The following is a 12025-nucleotide window of genomic DNA, read 5'->3' on the forward strand; positions in this document are numbered from 1 at the left end:
ATGCGACTCTGCCTGGACACTACGGAGCAGTTTCTTAGCGCGTGTTGTATGCATTTGTCCCTAGGCGTGCCGGCAGAAGTCGCTGGACGCAGTAGTGCTGAACTTAGCATCACAAGTTGACGGCTGGACGTAATTGTATTTATTCAATCATGTTCTTTACTATTTAAAACAACCTGGTATTATTTCGAATTATTGGCGGCGCCTCCAGTACAGCAAAGCTGCAACGGGGACATCAAAGCTAGAACCCATACTGGTCCGTGGGTTGGGGCTCGCCGAGGCCTGGGCGTGTCAGGGGGTGTTCGCATAACAAATTGGCTGTCCATGATAGCGCGCAGCCGATCTTATACTCCCCTCGCATGTTTCGTCCTCCGCGGCCACAAGCCACGGGCCACCCTGCTCCCAGCTTTGATGTCCCCGCTACCGTTTCGGTGCCCTGGAGATCCTGCGCCGCCTGCTTTAATATAACCTCAGCTGCTCTCCTGAGGCCTCCGTTTGCCAGTTACATGTGCCCTCCTGGAGCAGTGTTTGTAAAAAATGCAATCTATCGTCGAGACTAAAAAAACGACCTGCGACTTACACAACACCAGTCAGAACCTTGCCCATTCAGACACAGCGATCACCAAATAGGGCGTCGGTGGCCACTGCCTCCCGGCGCGGGCAGCCAGCGGCGGAGCGTAAGCAAACTGGACCTCACTCCGCAATGCCGGCATGCCTAGGGGACAAACGCATACAACACGCGTTAAGAAACCTCCTCCGTTGTGTCGAGGCAGACTGACATATTCAAGGAGCAAAGTCCCCAGATATTCTCTCTCGCACCCGCTTTCAATCGCGCCTGAGCCGAAACGTCACGCCCCGCTGTGCCTAATAGCAATTGTAAGAACGTGGCCCGGCATTCCTGCCCTCCTGCCACGCGCGAGGCAGTGGGTTCCGGCGACGGAGGAGAGACGTTCTTCTCCGGCGGCTGCTAGGGTGTCTCGATGTCGTCCTCGCCCGCCGCTCTGTACAGAGTGGAGACAACCGCGACGTCTCTTACGGCGTTGGCCACGCGAATCGCGGACGAGGTAGTAGACGCCTTTGGCGGACGCCGTACGGATGCGTTGCCTGGGCTCGTGTGTTTCAAAAGCCATCTGCGACTTGGCTAAAGTGCGCGCCCGCGCGGGCCTCATCTTCAAAGCGATATGCGATATACCTGTGCGCGCGTGATACCCTGCTGGTTAATTCAGTTAAAACATGTTGGCAGGCTATGTAGGTTGAGTCCATGATATAATGCATAAGCCCGACCGAATAAGGACGTAGAAATAAGCAGACACACGAAGACAGCGCTGTCTCTGTGTGTATGTTTCTTTTGACGTCTTCCTTGAGTCACGCTTACATATTCTACCATTGTTAATTTAGCTAGAATCGAATGTTTACAACTTTCTACGGTCGATAAACCTACTATCCTTACCTCGTACAGCTATCTACTAATTTTCTATCGCAATGGATACTTCGGCACTCGGGCAGAATTGCGATTTTTTTTTCTTTGTCGCATAGGAAAGCAAGTACGCATGCCATACACTTGTAGAAACTGTGAAATGCTGCCGAGGCGGCGCCGGCCGGGATGGATTAATGCTGAGAACGCCCCCTTTGGAACCGGGCGGTGTGTTGCGCCGCCAAGCTCTTGTTATTATATTGCCTAATGTCGTACCTGTATTAAAAAAAATAGCCACGAAGAATTCTCTTCACTAAACTTTCTGAACCCCTATTGGGAACTTTGTTTTTGTACGCGTCCAATGTTTGTCATTTCTCTACTTTTCGTCCGCCAGTCTTCCAATCGCCTCTTACTAATCTCTACTGCGGGCATGTTTGATTTACCTTTGCTCTCGCTGAATCCAAGGGCTTCAATCAAGCCAGACTGGCCTTAATGTACCGCTGGGCAGATATCTTCATGATCCATCGTTTCGCTAGCTTTAATGCAGCAAGCACATCCACCTTCTTCCTTGTTGTACCTCGCTTTATTAGTGCGCGTTCTAAGGCACCCTGATCTTCCTTCGAAAAGTCACGAGCATCCGCTGGAATTATCACAAATTGTTTCTTTCCTGATATCGTTTTTTTTCCTCTAAAGTATTTGCTCGTAACATGTTTCTTTTCTAGTGCCGCCACTCGCGGTATCTGTACACGCGTAGGCGAGCTCCATCTGGGGGTGTTGCAAGAAACCCAGCGGCGTGCGTAAGGTAAACCAGTAGCAGCAGCTCCTGCAAAGTCAGAATAAGAGGCGAAGAAAGAGGTTCGCATTACAACGTTGGCGGTGGCGAGTTTCGAGCCTACAGTCCCACGCTCGGAAGCCGAGTGTCTTACAAAGTGAATATATCTGAACCATATGAATGTGCTGCACCGACGGCACAAAATAACTAAATAAATGTCAAAGGAGAACAGGCGTTGGTGAAAGATTTCTTGATGCATGCATAAAAGCCATCTTTAGGGCCACATGTAGAGCTGACTTAGAGCATTGCAGACAACAGGAAAACTCGGACTTTGCGAAAATTTAATGCTAAACGCGCCACATCCTCGATCCGTTTCGGTGGTCGCGGGATTCGCGTTCCATTGGGGTGTTCCTTCCCCAAGTGAAATGTCGCCGACCTGTGAGGACTCCGTGCTTCACGTCGTACAACACAGAGAAATAAGCAGTCAATGAGTTCCTAAGGATGATATGAAGTGATGAGGGGTTATAGGGGTCTCAGCACGCTTGATAATGGTTCTACGCGGATGAATAAGGTCCCCAACAGCGATAAGGGTTTATAACGGTCGGATATATTCTGGTAAGGTTCATAAGCACCGATAAGGGTTGATAAGGGTCGAATCCAGTCCAACTAGGTTGATAAGGACCGATAAGGGTTGATAGGAGTCATATCTCTTTCGTTAAGATTGATTACGGCCGGTAAAGTCTGATAACGGTTTATAGTGGCCGGATCAAGTTTCATAACATTGATAAAAACACCGCGCTGCGTGGAAAAGAGCAAATGGCACAATGCTTAAGCGTACTTAGACAAATCCCAGAGAAATTCCTGTGTGGATCTTTGATTGCGATATCAATTACATGCACACTCGAGGCGAATTTCCGCCATGGTCGTCAGCGTCGGCGTCCACATCGCCGAGATATTTTGTACATAAAGTCGAAGTAACATCACGGCCCACGACGTACGCCGAGTGTGCGAGCGAAAGCGTGCGAGTGTGAGCCAAGAAGGATGATGCCTCAGTCTCTCACGTCCGAGGGAGTGTGGCTTACAGGAATCACGCTTTCTTCGCGCCTAAGGCCCCAACCACTGGCACGCGTCGGCAAGCTTCGGCACGCGCCGACAAGCGAACGCTTGGCTTCGCGTCGGTCGGAGGAAGAGGGCACGCAACCACTGGACACAAGCTTTGACGCGCGCCGAAACTCGCTCCTCGGCGGCGGCGCACTGTTGCTGGACTCTTTTGTCTTCATCCGTCAAAGTCCGGCCTAAAACAGCCTGCTGTAAACTAAGCTGGAAACAATAAGTTAAGGATCCGTATGCTTTTTCTGTTATAAAAAATACGTTTGAATAATGAATATACGCCTGCCGCAACTGTTTGTTTTTATTTTTGTATTAACAATGGCGCACAAAATATCGTCATCAGCGCTCGCGCTCGTGCGTCGTCTGTCTGCAAGATCGCTTTGCAAACACCTGCACGTCGATGCCATATCGTATCAAAAACTGTTGTACCATTTCATTTTTTGGGGGGGCAGCTCATTGCACAGCCAACTGTGTAAGAATTAAGCCTCCAAAGTATAACTGAAAAAATCTGTGTTGGAAATATTGTCACGTAGTAGAGACGGTGAAAATTGATGCACACTCAATCGCAACGATAGCGGTGAGTAATGTCGGCAATCGTCGAAAATCGCATCTGTGGGCCAAGCGCGTCGGTTTGCATACATCAGTTGTCGAAAGATACAGCCTATTCGCTGGTGACCGTGCGCCTTCCAGAAACTACTACGCAATTCGTGTCGCGTATGCAATCAGATTATACAAGAAATGTCGACAACAGACAACCGACAGAACCATCGATAACGTTCGCGAAACTTCCGATACGTCCAGGCGCATCCTGCACCGAGCGATAACGATAACATTTTTTAGGCAGTGAAATACGGTCACGGGATAATGTATCCGTGTCAATATAGTTATACTTGTTGGTGCATGAAACAAACGTGAAAAAGTTGGTTCTGAGAAAATCAGCAAAAAAGAATTGGAAGACCTGCAGCACTCACAAAAGAAGAGAAAGAAATCTAGAATAGCTAAAATTTGCGTAATTCGTAGCTTGTCTCCTCCCGATTCATGATTCTGTCAAAACTAGCCCATGGAGCACCTCATTTATTATTCTAGGTTGTTTTGATGCATCAACGCCCCATCGGGAGGCCTTCACATTGAGTGTATTGCTAGAAAACATTTTCACAGTGTAAAGGCCATGTTCTATTTTAACTGGTTTCAACATGTAAAGTTTGTATTTCTGTACATGAATGAAATGACATACCTTGACATAATGAAAGCTTGAAAATTGGGTGGTTTGAATAGGGGTCGCTCGTTGCCCTTTGCCCAGTCGTATTATTGAAGCGTTTATTCGAATGTACGGGGGTAGCTCATTTGCATAATATGAGAAGTATATATATAAACAGGTTAATTTCACAATTTATGCACCTCTTCATCACAAACACACAAAAATACCAGTTTATTGTTTTCAGCCTGCTATGATGTTTTAACTGAGAAAGATATATTCAATTTGTTCTGTGAGGCACGCTATAATTGCTGTGGCATATGATTTTATTGCACAACACTGGATAAAGTGGCCAACCATTATTGAAATTCAGAAAAAATTAATAGCACAATGCATATGATCATGCACATGGCATGTTATTATTGCACTTTATTCATTTATGCCATTTTTTATCGCACAAAAAGCTACTGCACTCAAATAATATACTAGTGCATACTTAAAAAGCACGATTTTATACTACGATAATAATGAATCATTCAAATGCTAATTATATTCCCCAGAGGCAGCTAGAGAGCCTTCATACTGGTGCACTTAACGAGCAATATGTCAGACAAAGCGTACGGAAACATGAATGTGGTAAACAAAAAAATGCAAGATAGAGAAACAAATAGGAAAAAAGGAAACGAGGAAGAGTAAAAGGGAGGTAATCATACATGATCATCTAAAGATACACAAAACACAGGAAGTGTACTCTGAAGTATGTCAATACAGACACAGTTGTTATTATGTGTTTTGGAGTCAAATCTTATATAGCACAATCTTGCAACAAGGCCAGGCAACGAATGTGGAATGCTGCCTGGTAGACTGTTGCGGCACGAACAAATGCATATGATCAAGAAGCTTTAGGGAATGTATAATGTCATGGACCACCCTATACAGGAACAAAAGGTGTGATTAATTAAGTCTTATACCTAGAGGTGCGAGTTGAGATATATTTGAGAAGGCTCAAATGTGGTCGTCAGAATGGCAAAAGTGGTGCTTGAAGATAGATATAAGATTATTCTGGACGCGTTCAATGAGGTCAGAATTATATTTGCACGTTGCACCCCCTCCTGCAGAAGCATACAGTAGTAATGGGAGGCACACAGCAGAATTCAAGAAACACAATAGGTGAGTGGAAATCATGCAATGTACGGTATGCAATTCCGAAAGCGGAAAAGGGCATGTAGTGTAATTACCTACGTGAAGAGAAGCTTAGCATTTTGTCGAAGTACACACCAAGATTTTTCATTTTATCGACCCCAAGGAGTGTAGCATCCCGTCGGGTGTATGGCTGATACGTCGGGTTGTGGCTGATATGCATGGCAGCACTTTTTTCAGTGCTACTACAAAGTTTGTTATTGTAGGCCCAGTCGTTCACCTTTATGGAATGTACTTATTTCAAGCACATATACCGTGCATCGGCATAACGTTGTTGTGGAAGTATTACGTTGTTAATCAATCACATTCTGTGCAGACGCATTGTAACTTGGTTTTGAGTAGATGTTTGTCCTGACTACAATTTATGGTATCGCAGCAAGAAACATTTTCGTAGAAGCTGAAGGCATCCGGGCAGTTTAAGCATACCGACTGCACAAAGCACTGATGACACCTTTTCACCTTCCCGACAATGCACTCACACCATCTACACTTTCCATAAGCAAAAAGCGAGATAAAAAAGCAATTACATTTTAATTGACTCGGTACTTGCTGCTTCTGAAGCAGGTATCGAAGCAATCCTGGTATACGCTGCTACGTGCATAGGTCTTGCATGATGCAGGTCCGGCTGTGCACTGCACATGGTGCGCAGGTTGCATACATAGAATTTATTTTTGCAGCGGTCGAGCATAAGGACACACTGACTCAAACATGACTGCTCTGTCACGTATGCTTCAGTACGTCAGTGTTCTTGAGTGTGGTTGCACGAGCGATTTATCCCCAACTAGTCCAAAAGACGGATGCACTTGAAAGAAGTGAGTGAAAGAGTATAGTGCACTTGTACTGAACTGGATTCACATGCCGCATAGAAGAGCACATTGTCAGCTGAAACGGGCGGCATGGCTGATTATGTAGGTACTTCCCATAGGTCGGCTACCAGTGTCTTTCGCTTTCTAAAGTTATCTTTGCTACTGGAAACAGCGCAGAGATTGCCCGTTAAACTTGAGCCACCCGACACCATACGAAACACGCCGCGGTTGACCACCCCAAATTCCGCATGGTTCATTCAACACATGACACTTCACACGAAGTCAGGAGTGCCATATTTTAAATCACTGCAGCACCAAACGGAACTGAAAATTCGATTCCTTCGACAGAGTTTCTCAGCTGGGCTCGTTCACTCGCCAGTTACGAACTCGATGGACGCGCTAGGCCTACGCGTAACGTAGACAACATCGGCGATACGCGACTGCTTATTATGCAGACTTCGGAGCTCGTAAACATGTTTCCATTCGTTTTGAGCACAACAAAACACACATACAACAAGCACAGACGTTGCGGCAATCGTGATTCGATTGGCTGTTTTAGCAGACGATCGCACTGAGCCCGGCGGAACCCAGTGGGCAGGTTGGTTTAGTCGGCGTCGTTCCAAGTCGCTTCGGATCCACGTCGCACTGCCAAAACCCACGGTCGTCGGTCGTGTCGTTGTCGGCCTACTATTACAACACTGTCTTTCAGGAGCGCTGTCGCGTGCGTCGTGCGTCCAAAGAACTCGGATGATCGTTGGGCCGGCACCTTCGCATGGGCGGCCATCATAGGCATAGCAGCCGGAGGCATCGCAGCCTCCGATTGGTTGACGCCTGCAACGCGTCGCAGCCTCTCATTGGTGCACGCCGGCGTTGCTTCGCCTCGCGTCGGCAAACTTCTAGCATCGGCAGTAGACATAATCGCTGCGCGTCGTCACGCTTCACCGTGTTCCCGACCGGCTTTTGACGCTTCGTCACGTGCCGAAGCTTTCCCACGCGTGCCAGTGGTTGGGGCATAAGGCAGCAGGGAGTCGTTCTACTCTGGAGGCGGCTGCGTATGACGCGACTAAGCGTTGCCGCACGGGGTCTGCTTTGTGAAGCGATCTGTGGTTGGCACAGAGTCTAGGGAGACCGAGAGATGATGGCTACGTGTTCACTGTGTTCCCGACGCTTAGTTCGCGTTGAAACGAGAGGCAGTACGAAGGGCAATTCGCTCGCTGCTGCGGCCGCGCTTCCTCAAGCCAGCATTTCGACAGCGAGTGTCCAGCGATCATTGAGTGAGAGGTGTTCATGTTAGCCCGCGTACGAGTGGCACCGTGCTTGTTAACTTTGCTAATGAGCGAAAGCTGTTGAATGTATAACGCAGTTTTCGTTTTTGATACTAGCATGTCAGTAAATACGCAAGACATTTTCCCTCATTAATGCTTCTTCAAAGAGGTTACACCAACAAAATGGCAGGAGCGGAAAATGTCCACCGCAAGTGCTTAATGATAGCTGCGGACTCTGCAAGCTGCCCAATTATAAGATTTACACGTCACACATCTGCCTGTTTTTTTTTTTAAATACATGACACAAAAATTATTTACTGTTTAATTGACTGACACAAATGACAGTATAGGTTGTAAGAGAAATTATTTATTTCCAAAAACACCACTGACGGTTATATAGGTCATGTTTTGGGCAATAACCAGTCACACATTGTGTTGTCGTATGGTTTGTATTCTGGGCGCTTCCCACACAAGTAGTTGTATTCTCTGATGCAGTTGGACTTGTCCTTGTGAAAGAACGGGTACCAAACGTGTAGCTCACATTTTATGCTACCTGAAATATAAAGCACGTACGTGTTTATTTAATAGATAAAAGAAACATATGACAGAATGCTGTACTTCAGACAAACTTATTAATACGAAAGCATTATATGCTCCATTACGCGAAAATTGGACGTCGGCGGCGGCGGCGTAACCGAGCGATGGTATCAATACTAGCCCACTGCCCAAAGGGCAAAACTACGTCGAAGATGCTCAGATTAACGTCGACGTTGTCTGGGAGGCCCCTGTAGACAAATTAGGTTCCTTTTTTCAGAACTGTGACTTGGACCAGGCACCCAAAGAAATTATGTTTAGTTTGGTGATTCATCATAGCAATATTTATTTTCCAATAATTATCTACTCTTGGCTTGAACCATTCTTTGACGGTGTTCAGCTCGTACGTCTTTTCAATGATGTTCGCGCTCATACCTTCTCTTTATTGGTTCATTACAAACTTTCCTTTTCAATCATTTCATCATAGAAAGCCAGATCAGGTAATCTCTATGCTTCGCGCGCTTGTAGATCACGTCTACTTAGTGCTCTTGGAGGCGCTTTCTCCTTCTTCGCGCTTGCATCTTTGCACATGTACGATTTATTGCCATATTGGCAAGCCGAAGAAATTTCAGCTTTTTTCTCGGCTTTCCTTTTCCGCCTTGTACCCAGTGATGAAAATAAAAATCATGGTGATGATGATGATAATGATGACCTTGTTTCACGCACTGAAAACATGGGCCTGCTGTTCACAGGAGCCCTTTCTTACCGTACTCATCTTTGCAGCACAAGACACGGTATGTTAGTCAATAGAGAGTTGAACAAGTACCGCTTAAGGTTATCTATGGTGCTCCGTAAAGCCGCTCCAGTGGACAAGCTATGCTGTCCACTCTATGCAGGTATCGAGGAACCCATCTTTATTCTTCTGCGAGATCGGGCGTATTCAATGTTATAGGTTGATCGATAGCTCCTAGGCTCTGAAGTTGTCGATTGAAAAACTCGAGCAGACATTGCAGTTCCTTCTCGGCTAGCATCGTGCGATATAATCTGCTAGGACTGCTTTTTTCGTCGAAGGTACCCTTACTGACTTCTTGGGCTTGCTATGCTCGTGGAACCTTAGAACCAAGTCCGTTTCCAAAGCTCTGAAGAAAATATTGTTACCTGTAAGACACAGACGGAAGAGGCTATTTACAAGCTATTTACACTGGACTGGAGCCAGAGCGCCAGGCCGACTGCGACCGACTCGAGATCCAGCGACTCAACCGCAGGATTTATCCTCCGCCTCACAAAAAGCTCAGCACTGAAGATGCCGTAGCTCTCCGACTTATACAGATTAACACATTTCCAAACCTACACAGATACAGTAAAATGTTCCCACATACATATCGCGGCATCTGCCCCTGGTGCGGCGACACACGCCCTACACTCTTTCACATCTCGTGGGGGTGCGAGGGCAACCTCAACACTTAGAGACTCCAAGCACGTCATTTGAGCGGTGGGAGGTACAGCTGACCGGCGATACCCTGGCGGGACAAGAAGCTCTCGTCCGGCAAGTACGTCGAGCAGCCATGGCCAGTGGAGTCCTGGAATGAGAACACCACCCACTCGACCTCAAGAGCAACCACCTCGATGGTCCGAATAAATGTTTTTTCTCTCTCTCTCTCTCTCGCGCCAAGGGCATGGTATGATATGGTATGGTATGGTATTCCTTATGCGATGGCGCACACCCATGTGGGAGATTGGCCAAGATTTGGATCAAATTAGGCTATCTTTATTCAAAACTAAAATTGGTAAAGCTAACTGGAGGAAATGAACAAAAATAAAATGTTTAAGAATTCAAGACAATCTCTTTGTAGCAATTATAAAATCCTCCACGATTGAGCATCCCTGTGGCACTTTCCAAGAGAGGAGGCTCCTAGAGAAAGGATATTTATAACTGAAGAGCTCAAACCAAGCTGTGTGAATCTTGATTCTAGATTTTTTCTTAAAGAAGTGAAACGGCGGCAGAATATGAAAAAATGATCTATTGTTTCATCTTCTCCACAGATTGGGCACAGAGGGGAGGGCACCAGACCAGCGCTGTGACGATAGAAGGTATTCGACAACGTAAACGGGTAAAGATGACAGCCCCACTTCGTCGTCGTTCTCGCGGTGGCTCGTCTCTCGGGTATCTACCGATAATATCGTAATAATATCACGCTATCATCATCATCATCATCATCATCATCAGCCTGGTTACGCCCACTGCAGGGCAAAGGCCTCTCCCATATTTCTCCAACAACCCCGGTCATGTACTAATTGTGGCCATGCCGTCCCTGAAAACTTCTTAATCTCATCCGCCCACCTAACTTTCTGCCGCCCCCTGCTACGCTTTCCTTCCCTTGGGATCCAGTCCGTAACCCTTAATGACCATCGGTTATCTTCCCTCCTCATTACACGCTGTATAGCACAGTAACTTGTAGGGCGCGTCAAAGCCCTTGGTTACCCCGTACACACACATCAACTTTGCAGAAAACGTTTCTAATTTGGGGAATACTTAACGACGATGAAACAGGCTTCATATCCAGTAGACTTCGAATGTGTCCTTCCAATTTAGTGCGTTAGTTCCTGAATTGGCCCTTCAGGTAGTCTTCGAATTGTAAGACTGATCGACAGCCTGGAGTCCAGAAATGGCTAACTCAGCGACTCCGGATGCAAGTTTCTTGAAATAGTTAAATTGATCTGTAGTATCGAGCACTTCCTTTTAACGCAGCAGCATTAAAGGCCCCGTGACGCAAAAATCCGGTGTCGTTTTAGAAAAAGTTCTTTCAACAAAACGCGATACGAACATGCAGTCACAATGACGGCAAAATTTAGGTATGCGCTGAAAGTAGAGTGTGATTGCGAACGACTCATTCTTGTTAGCAAAAATGCATCGCAAAATTAGCAAAAGGCAGGATGGAGGGAAATTATGCACTCAGAGTGAAGACAACCTTTGCCAGCAGTGCACACCTTCACCGAGGTTGATTTTTAATTAATATTCTCGAATAATATCTTGCTCAGCATCTTCTGTGAAGATTCGTAAATTATCGAAGAAAGTTTTTATGATTGCTACACATATTGCTTTATTCAGCTAAACTGCATCTGCCTTTAAGAGAAACTGAATCTCAAAATTGAACACGCAGTCCCAGAATCACAGTGGTCGTGTGTGCTGATGCGAGGCATCGCAATGTGCTTGATTAAACCAAACTTAACATAAAGTACAAAATATTGAGCGAAATCTTTAAGGTATACCTACTGTAAAGCTGAACGCACTGTTTCGCCTACAGTAACTCAAACAGAATGAATAATATTGAACTGAACATAAAAAAAAGTTATGGGGTTTTACGTGCAAAAGCCACTTTCTGATTATGAGGCACGCCGTAGTTGAGGACTCCGGAAATTTCGCCCACCTAGGGTTCTTTAACGTGCACCTAAATCTAAGTACACGGCTGTTTTCGCATTTCGCCCCCATTGAAATGCGGCCGTCGTGGCCGGGATTCGATCCCGCGACCTCATGCTCAGCAGCCCAACATCCTAGCCACTGAGCAACCATGGCGGGTGAACTGAATATAATAAAGTGTCCTTAGAACTTTTCTGCTTACTTCCAAACGTCAGATTAGCTGTAGACATCACACAGTACCTTTCTCCATTGTCCAAAAGACCTGCCCAACATTATTTAACACGCTTTTCAAGCCTGTATTTGCAAACACCTAT

General features: G+C 46.2%; 1 protein-coding gene across 7 annotated transcripts in view; it reads left to right on the forward strand.

Annotated features, from left to right (window-relative positions):
• Positions 1–12025, forward strand: part of LOC142585070 (uncharacterized) — a 200122-nt gene that overhangs the window by 127480 nt on the left and 60617 nt on the right. The window lies entirely within an intron of this gene.

Source organism: Dermacentor variabilis, chromosome 6 (assembly GCF_050947875.1).
Source record: "Dermacentor variabilis isolate Ectoservices chromosome 6, ASM5094787v1, whole genome shotgun sequence".
NCBI lineage: Eukaryota > Metazoa > Arthropoda > Arachnida > Ixodida > Ixodidae > Dermacentor > Dermacentor variabilis.